Here is a 7,721-nt window from a genome sequence, read left to right on the forward strand (position 1 = left end):
CCTCCACCCTTCTCGTGTTCATGGAGGTGGAGAGGGGGCTAATTCCATCCCACTTAGTGGGCTCCGTTAACGTCATAGATATCATACATTTACATTTGTCACAGACATGTGTTAGAAACCCCAAAAGGGGAAAGACCTACCATCTCGCACACCCTGCCCCTCAGCCCCATCCCTCCCCACACGTGGGTGCTGGCTACAGGAGCCCGCAGTTACAGGATCCCGCCGTTAAGAACTGGTGCGATCCAGCAGGATTCTAACCCCAGGAAGGCCGCGGCCAGGTTATAATCCAGGAACATCTCGTCCTCCAGCAGCGCTGTGGGGCCCAGCACCTGGGAGGGGAGAGAGGTCAGTGAGAAGCTGTCTGCTGCAACCTCAGTTGACTCAGGAACAGGGAACTGGGCTCACACTTAAGATTGGGACCGGGCGAGGCCGCGGGCCCCTGGATCCGGGTGAGCCTGGGCCCCGGGTCCGGGCGAGGCCGCGGGCCCCTGGATCCGGGTGAGCCTGGGCCCCGGGTCCGGGCGAGGCCGCGGGCCCCTGGATCCGGGTGAGCCTGGGCCCCGGGTCCGGGCGAGCCTGGGCCCCGGGTCCGGGCGAGGCCGCGGGCCCCTGGATCCGGGTGAGCCTGGGTCCCGGGTCCGGGTGAAGCCGTGCCCCCCCTGGGTCCGGCCGAGACCAAACCAGAGGGAGTCGGACCTGCATTATCACCATTTGTCCACCATCCAGAGCTGAGGGGTCAGTGCCGACATGTACTCATAAGGAACTGGTGGACATTGATATTGGGTCTCAAAAGAACTGTTGGTCCAGAAAGAAACTCACTACAGACTGATTTTTTGCCTGTCAGCATAACTATTATTGCCCGTCACACATTCAATTCTTATAAGTACATCTCTAGTGACACATGATTTCGCTCATCTAGGGGAAATGATGAACAACATGGACTGATGAACAAGAACAGAACCAGAAACAAGGAGGCACTGATCGGACTATCGGGCCTCAGAGGGAGGATAGGGGAGGGTGGGGGGAGAAGGGAGAGATCAACCAAAGGTCTTGTGTGCATGCATAAGAGCCTAACCAATGGTTAAGTTCAACAGGGGGTTGGGGCATCCATGGGGAGGGGTGTGGGATGGGAATGGGGGGATGAGGACAAATATGTGACACCTTAATCAATAAAGAAATTAAAAAAAAAAAAAAAGATTGGGACCGGTTGTACATTGCACAAAGGTGCCACACTTAAGTGGGCTCCATTGCCGTCACAGATATCATACAGGTTTTACATTTGTCACAGACACGTGTTAGGAACCATGACCAGCAGCCTCTCCCGCGCCCACATCCCTGCTGTTACCATCTCACTCCCGGAGGCCGGCTGTGTGCAATCTGGGCCGGGAGGACTCAAGGACGGGCAGGGAGGAGCCGAGGATGGGGCCTTGTCCGGGAGCTGGTGCAGGTAAATGCAGTCAGACTTGAAGGGACAGCGGTCTTTCCCCCGCGCGAAGTACCGGCATCGGATCTGGCTAGGAGGAGAGGACACCTTCGAGCCCTGTTGCCCAGGGACAGGGGCACTCCGGGCTGACACATGGGTTTGGTAGGTTGAACACAGCACAGAGGCAGGCACCACCAGCGTCGCAGTGTTGATGGTACACTCATTACATCGGCTTTCCAGCAGGTGGCAGGAACGTCTCAAGGGGCGCCTTTCTCTGAGCCCCACAGTCTCGCCTGGGGAATCCCCTTCCTCCTTTGAGCTAGTTTCAGTAAGGCCACCAAGGGGGGATGGCAGATCACCTAACACGTGTCTCTGTAGCCAAGGCGAGGGGTAGTCTTATGATTTGGCAATTGCTAGCTAATGAAATTGATTAAGAAGTTTCCCCACTTCTGAGATGTCAAATGGGCTAAGTGTGACCAGCTTTCTTCCTGTGAGAAAGACGGGTAGAGGGATGGAGTGCATCTCTGCAGCCTTCTTCCTGCATTCTCACTGCTGGATCGCAACACCGCTGTCCCTCCCACTTCCTCCGGTGCCAGGGGCCGCAGGACCCCACTGGCCACCCACGCTGGAAGCCTGGGGACCCCTCTGAACGGCCGGCCATCCCTCTTTCCCCTCCCCCTCCCTTTCCCCCTCCTCCTCACATCTGACCAGAGCGACCATCAGGACCACTCCATCCCAATAGCCTGTCAACTTGTGCACATTCCCACCAGGTGCCCCCCCCCCCTCCCGTGACAGCAGTCCTGCAGTCACCAATGCTGGAAGCATTAGTCATCTTAGTTTCCTTTCAACCTCGTGGGCAGTTGGCCACCCAGGTCTGGCCCTTCTTCCTCTTAAGTCAGTTCCCCCCACCCCCCCGCACACACACACTCACACACTCCTTCTAGCACGCACTGTGAGTCACAATGCCGGGTGCAAACCCACTGCCTCACTCACGTCACACAGACCAGGCCTCAGTGTCTTGTTCTCAGTGTAGGGATAGTAAGAGCCCCCACTTTGTGGAGCTTACAGTGTGTACAAGTCCGTCACACATAATAGCCCTCCATCCTCCTGGTCCCTCTCATACCCGGGCCCGGGTACTCCCAGCTCCCAGCATTCCCCACCTGGACCTCTCCCTGCCGGGGCTCTCCTCCCCTGAGGACCCCACTGCGTGCACTCTCCCCTGTGGGACTCAGCCAAATCTCTGTGTCAGTCACTTTGTTGACAGGGCAGTTATAGTTCTTAGGGAAAATCCAGGTGTCTTCCCAACAAGGCCGAGTGTCTTATGGGTAGACTAGACCTTCTTTATCCCACCCTTTATCCAAAAATACTTTGCATAGTGCAAGTGCAATCAACTCTTTGGGAAGGTGAAATTAAGAAACAGAGTTTGGATAAATGCCTACCCTTCCCAAGAGATGAAAAAACTGCCCACATGTCCCTGTCTCCACGGGCTGCCTGTTAGTCCCCTCAGAGACCCCTGTTTTCAAAGATCACCTAGGCAAACAACATACATTCACACCAATTTGCTACTCTGCTTTAAACCAATCTATATATATAAAAGCCTAAGTGACCGCTAAGATGGAACGACCAGAACGACCAGTCGCTATGACACGCACTGGCCAATAGGGGGCAGACGCTCAATGCAGGAGCTGCCCCCAGCCCTCAGGCTCCCATTGCTGATGGGGCCTGCCGGCCAACCTACTGGTTTCTCCCCCCAGCCTGCAGGCCCCAATTGCCCAATTGGGACCGGCCCCCGGGCTGGGACAGGTAACCGGGGGTGGGGGATAGCAGACACAGCCCCTTTCCCAGGGGTCCGAGGGCCCGCTCCCTCCTCAAGGCCAGTGGCCAACCTCCTGGGTCCCTCTCCCTGACCCTACCCCTGGCCAGCAGGCCCTGATCGGCCCACTGCCCGCCTGCCCGCCGCGGTGGCAGTTGGCCCCTCCCCCTGGCTGGCAGGTCCTGATTGCTCGATTGAGCCTGGGCCCTGGGCTGGGATGGAGAGCTGGGGGTGGGTGGTGGCAGACGTGGGCAGCGAGGGAAGGAGAGGGGGAGGCAGGGAGGGAGGGAAAGCAGGGAACCGCGTGGTGGCAGACGCGGGCACCAAGGGGAGGAGGAGGTGGGGAGGCGGAGAACCTGATCAGCCCTGATCGCCAGTCAGGCTTAGGGACCCCACCTGTGCACGAATTTCGTGCACCAGGCCCCTACTCTGAAATAAAAGCCAGGCAGAGACTGAGTGGCCTGTATCCCTTCTGAGCCAGGCTGGAAGAGAAACTGCAGTTTATTTATTGGGCTCCTGGAAATAGTGGAAATAGCTCAGCCCCTCGCCTGCCATCTCCATCACTCTGAACCTCCAGGATTTGGGGGACCCAGGTGGGGAACCATGGCCAAGCTGGAATGGGTCAGAGGTGGTTCTCCCCTCTTCCCTAAATCCTGTTCCTCCCCTTCCAGCCTCACCTGGTCCGAGCCTTGAAGTTCCTGATGAGTTGCTCCTTCTCGGCCCCCTCGCTCACCCAGAATTTGTGGGGGATGATGTAGCTGGAATAGACACGGCACTGGGGACAGGCCCTGGAGGTAGGAGAACAGTCAGCTCACAGGCCGGCCTCGAGGCCCACGTCCCTCTGGGGTTTCTCTCCCCCGCTGCCGGCCTCTCCAGGACACTGACTTGATGACATCCAGCGGGAAGTGCTGGTGGCTCTTCCGCCAGGTGCGCAGGCAGCCCAGGCAGTGGGCGTGTGCGCAGTTGGGCAGGATGCCGAAGACCCGCTTGCCCTTTGGCTTGTCCCACACCTTGTCCATGCAGATGCCACACACGACATTCCGGCTGTCCTGCTCCCTCTACAGACATGGGCAGGGTCAGAGAACATCATGCACGCATGCACGTACACGCGCACAAGCGCACACGCACGCACACACACGTGTGCACATGTACGCTGACACCCCAAATACAGTCCCAGGGACCACATAGCCCTCCTCCAGCAGGTCTGGGTATCCTAGAGGCCCGGCATGGACTCTTCTGCCCCTCCCCCACCCATTTCCTGCTATACCTCAAGGTCCATGCTCTGAAGTTGGGCCCAGAGCTCCTGGACAGGGTCTGACTTAGGCCGAGACGTCTGGGAGTAGCTGTGATCTCCACCAGCTGTCAGGAAAAACTGGATCCGTTCATTCATTCACTCACTCATGGGGCATCTGTTTGGCTGCTGCATGTAAGCTCTGTGGGTGCACGAAGTCCTGCCCCCAAGAGCTCAGAGTCCCATCAGAATTACACTGAGAGGCCAGATTATTATGATCTCTGAACGCATAATAATCTGGCCACTCAGTGTATATTCTATATAATAAAAGGCTAATATGCAAATTGTCCCCTCAACCAGGAGTTCGACCAGCAGGCAGGCCAGCCAACCGCCCATATTCCCTCCCCCTGGCCAGGCTGGCCAGACCCCACCCATGCACGAATTCATGCACCGGGCCTCTAATATATATATATATATATATATATATATATATATATATATATATATATTATCCTATATAATAAAAGGGTAATATGCAAACCTACCGAATGGCAGAACAACTGGTCGCTATGACGTGCACTGACCACTAGGGGACAGACGCTCAACACAGGAGCTGCCCCCAGCCCTGCTGGCCACCTCTCGGTACCTTCCCCTTGGCCAGCAGGCTCCGATTGCCCGATGGCAAATGGGGAACTGGGGGTGGGTGGCGGCCGGCATGGGCAGCACCAGGCCAAGGCCCCCACCCCGCCAGTTGCCCCTCATACAGAGGGTGACCAATGGTGGGGGGCGGGGCAGACAAGCTGGCAGGAATGGCCAAACTCTCGGTCCCTCCTCATGGCCTGAAGGCTCTGATTGCCCAATGGGGAATGAGGAACTGGCAGTGGGTGGCAGCAAGCAGTGGGGCCACCTGCTGGCAGCCAGGGAAGATGGCCCTGATCACAGGCCAGACCTAGGGACCGTACCTGTGTACGAATTTTGTGCACCAAGCCTCTAGTATACACACACACACACACACACACACTGAGTGGCCAGATTATTATGCATTCAGAGATCATAATAATCTGGCCACTCAGTGTATGTCTCTAATGCAACAACTTATAACTGTTCTGCCCACAGCGGCAGCCACTCGCCACAGTGGCTGCTGAGGCCTGAAATGGAGCTGGCCCAATCAGATGTGCTGGAACGCACATGGAGACTTTGGAGGTTAATACCAAAGAAAACTAAAATGTTTAATTTTTATATTGATTACATGTTGAAATCATAGTTTTGATAGTATATATACACTAGAGGCCCGGTGCATGAAATTCGTGCATGGTGGGGGGTGGGGTGTCCCTCAGCCCGGCCTGCACCCTCTCTAATCTGAGACCCCTCAGGGGATGTCATCCTAAACTGGCAGTCAGATATCCCTCTCGCAATCTGGGACCACTGGCTCCTAACCACATGTGTGCCTGCTGGCCTGATCCCCCATAACTGTCTCTGCCTTGGCCCTGCCACCATGGCTTTGTCCAGAAGGACATCTGGTCTAATTAACATATTATCCTTTTATTAGTATAGCTATACCTCTTGATATATTAGGTAAAATGAAACATTATTAAAACTAAATTTACCTGTTGTTTTTTATTTTTCTTTAGCGTGGCTACTAGAAAGTTTTAAATTACATATGTGAATTGTAAAATATATGAACTTTGGAAAACAATTTGGCAGGTCCTCAAAATATTAAACATGTTACCATACCATCCAGTAATTCTACTTCTAGGTGTAATTACTGGATTGTATGGTAAAATTTCTCTACCCAAGAGAAATAAAAATATATGTCCACACAAAACTTTGTACAGGAATGCTCATTAACAATATCCTACCTAATAATAGAGTAATATGCAAATTGACCGCACTTTTGCTATGCCTAAGCCACGCCCACCAACCAAGCCACGCCCACCAGCCAATCAGGAGCAAATATGCAAATAAACCCAACCAAGATGGCTACAACCACTGAGAGCGGGAGGGAGGCTTGGGTTTCCATGGCAACAAAAGAAGCCATCCTGTTGCCGGCCTAAGCCTCCACTCAAGGCTACAAAGTTTCAATTATAGAAGGTGAATTAACTCCATCAGAAATCACTGCTGGCCGCGGAGCGAGCAGCAGGCTTGGCTTTGCTCCAGGTCACAAAGTTTCAATTGTAGAAGGTAAATAAATTCCAGATACCAGGGCCTCCTCTTGGGTCGCCAGGGGGCGTGGCTGGCCTGCAAACCAGCACAGGCCCCTCGCTCAGGCCTCCCCACGCCCCAAGGGAACCCCCACCCTTTAGGGCAAACCAGTCAGCCCCCACCCATGCACCAGGCCTCTATCCTATCTAATAAAAGAGTAATATGCAGATTGACCATTACTGCAACACACAATATAGCTGCCCCCATGTGGTCAAAGATCCTGCCCCCATGTGGACACAAGATGGCCACCACAAGATGGCCAGCAGGGGAGGGCAGTTGGGAGGCACCAGGCCTGCAAGGGAGGGCAGTTGGAGGCGATCAACCCTGCAGGGGAGGGCAGTTAGGGGTGACCAGGCTGGCAGAGGAGGGAAGTTGGGGGCAAACAGGCTGGCTGGGGAGCAGTTAGGCATCAATCAGGCTGGCAGCGGAGTGGTTAGGGGGTGATCAGGCTGGCAGGCAGAAGTGGTTAGGGACAATCAGGAAGGCAGGCAGGTGATCAGTTGGGAGCCAGCAGTCCTGGATTGTGAGAGGGATGTCCAACTGCCCGTTTAGGCCCGATCCGGGATCGGGCCTAAACGGGCAGTCAGACATCCCTTGAGGGGTCCCAGATTGGAGAGGGTGCAGGCTGGGCTGAGGGACACACTCCCCCCTCCGTGCACAAATTTCGTGCACCAGGCCACTAGTTATTTATAATAGACAAAAAGCAAAAACAACCCAAATGCCCACCAATTGATGAATGAATAAAACAGAAGCAGCATGTCTATATAGCAGGACATTAATTGGCCTCAAAAAAGTATGAAGTACTGTTCCATGGTACATGAAGCTAGAAAATAATATGCTGAACCCAGGCAGTATTATTTTGAGCATCAACCTATGAACCCAGAGGTCATGGTTTGATTCCTGGTCAAGGCACGTGCCTGGGTTGCAGGCTCAATCCCCAGTGTGGGGCATGCAGGAGGCAGCCGATCAATGATTATCTCTCATCATTGATGTTTCTATTTCTCTCTCCCTCTCCTTTCCTCTCTCTGAAATTACATATATATCTATATCTA

Source organism: Cnephaeus nilssonii, assembly GCF_951640355.1.
Source record: "Cnephaeus nilssonii genome assembly, chromosome: 9".
Classification (NCBI taxonomy): domain Eukaryota; kingdom Metazoa; phylum Chordata; class Mammalia; order Chiroptera; family Vespertilionidae; genus Cnephaeus; species Cnephaeus nilssonii.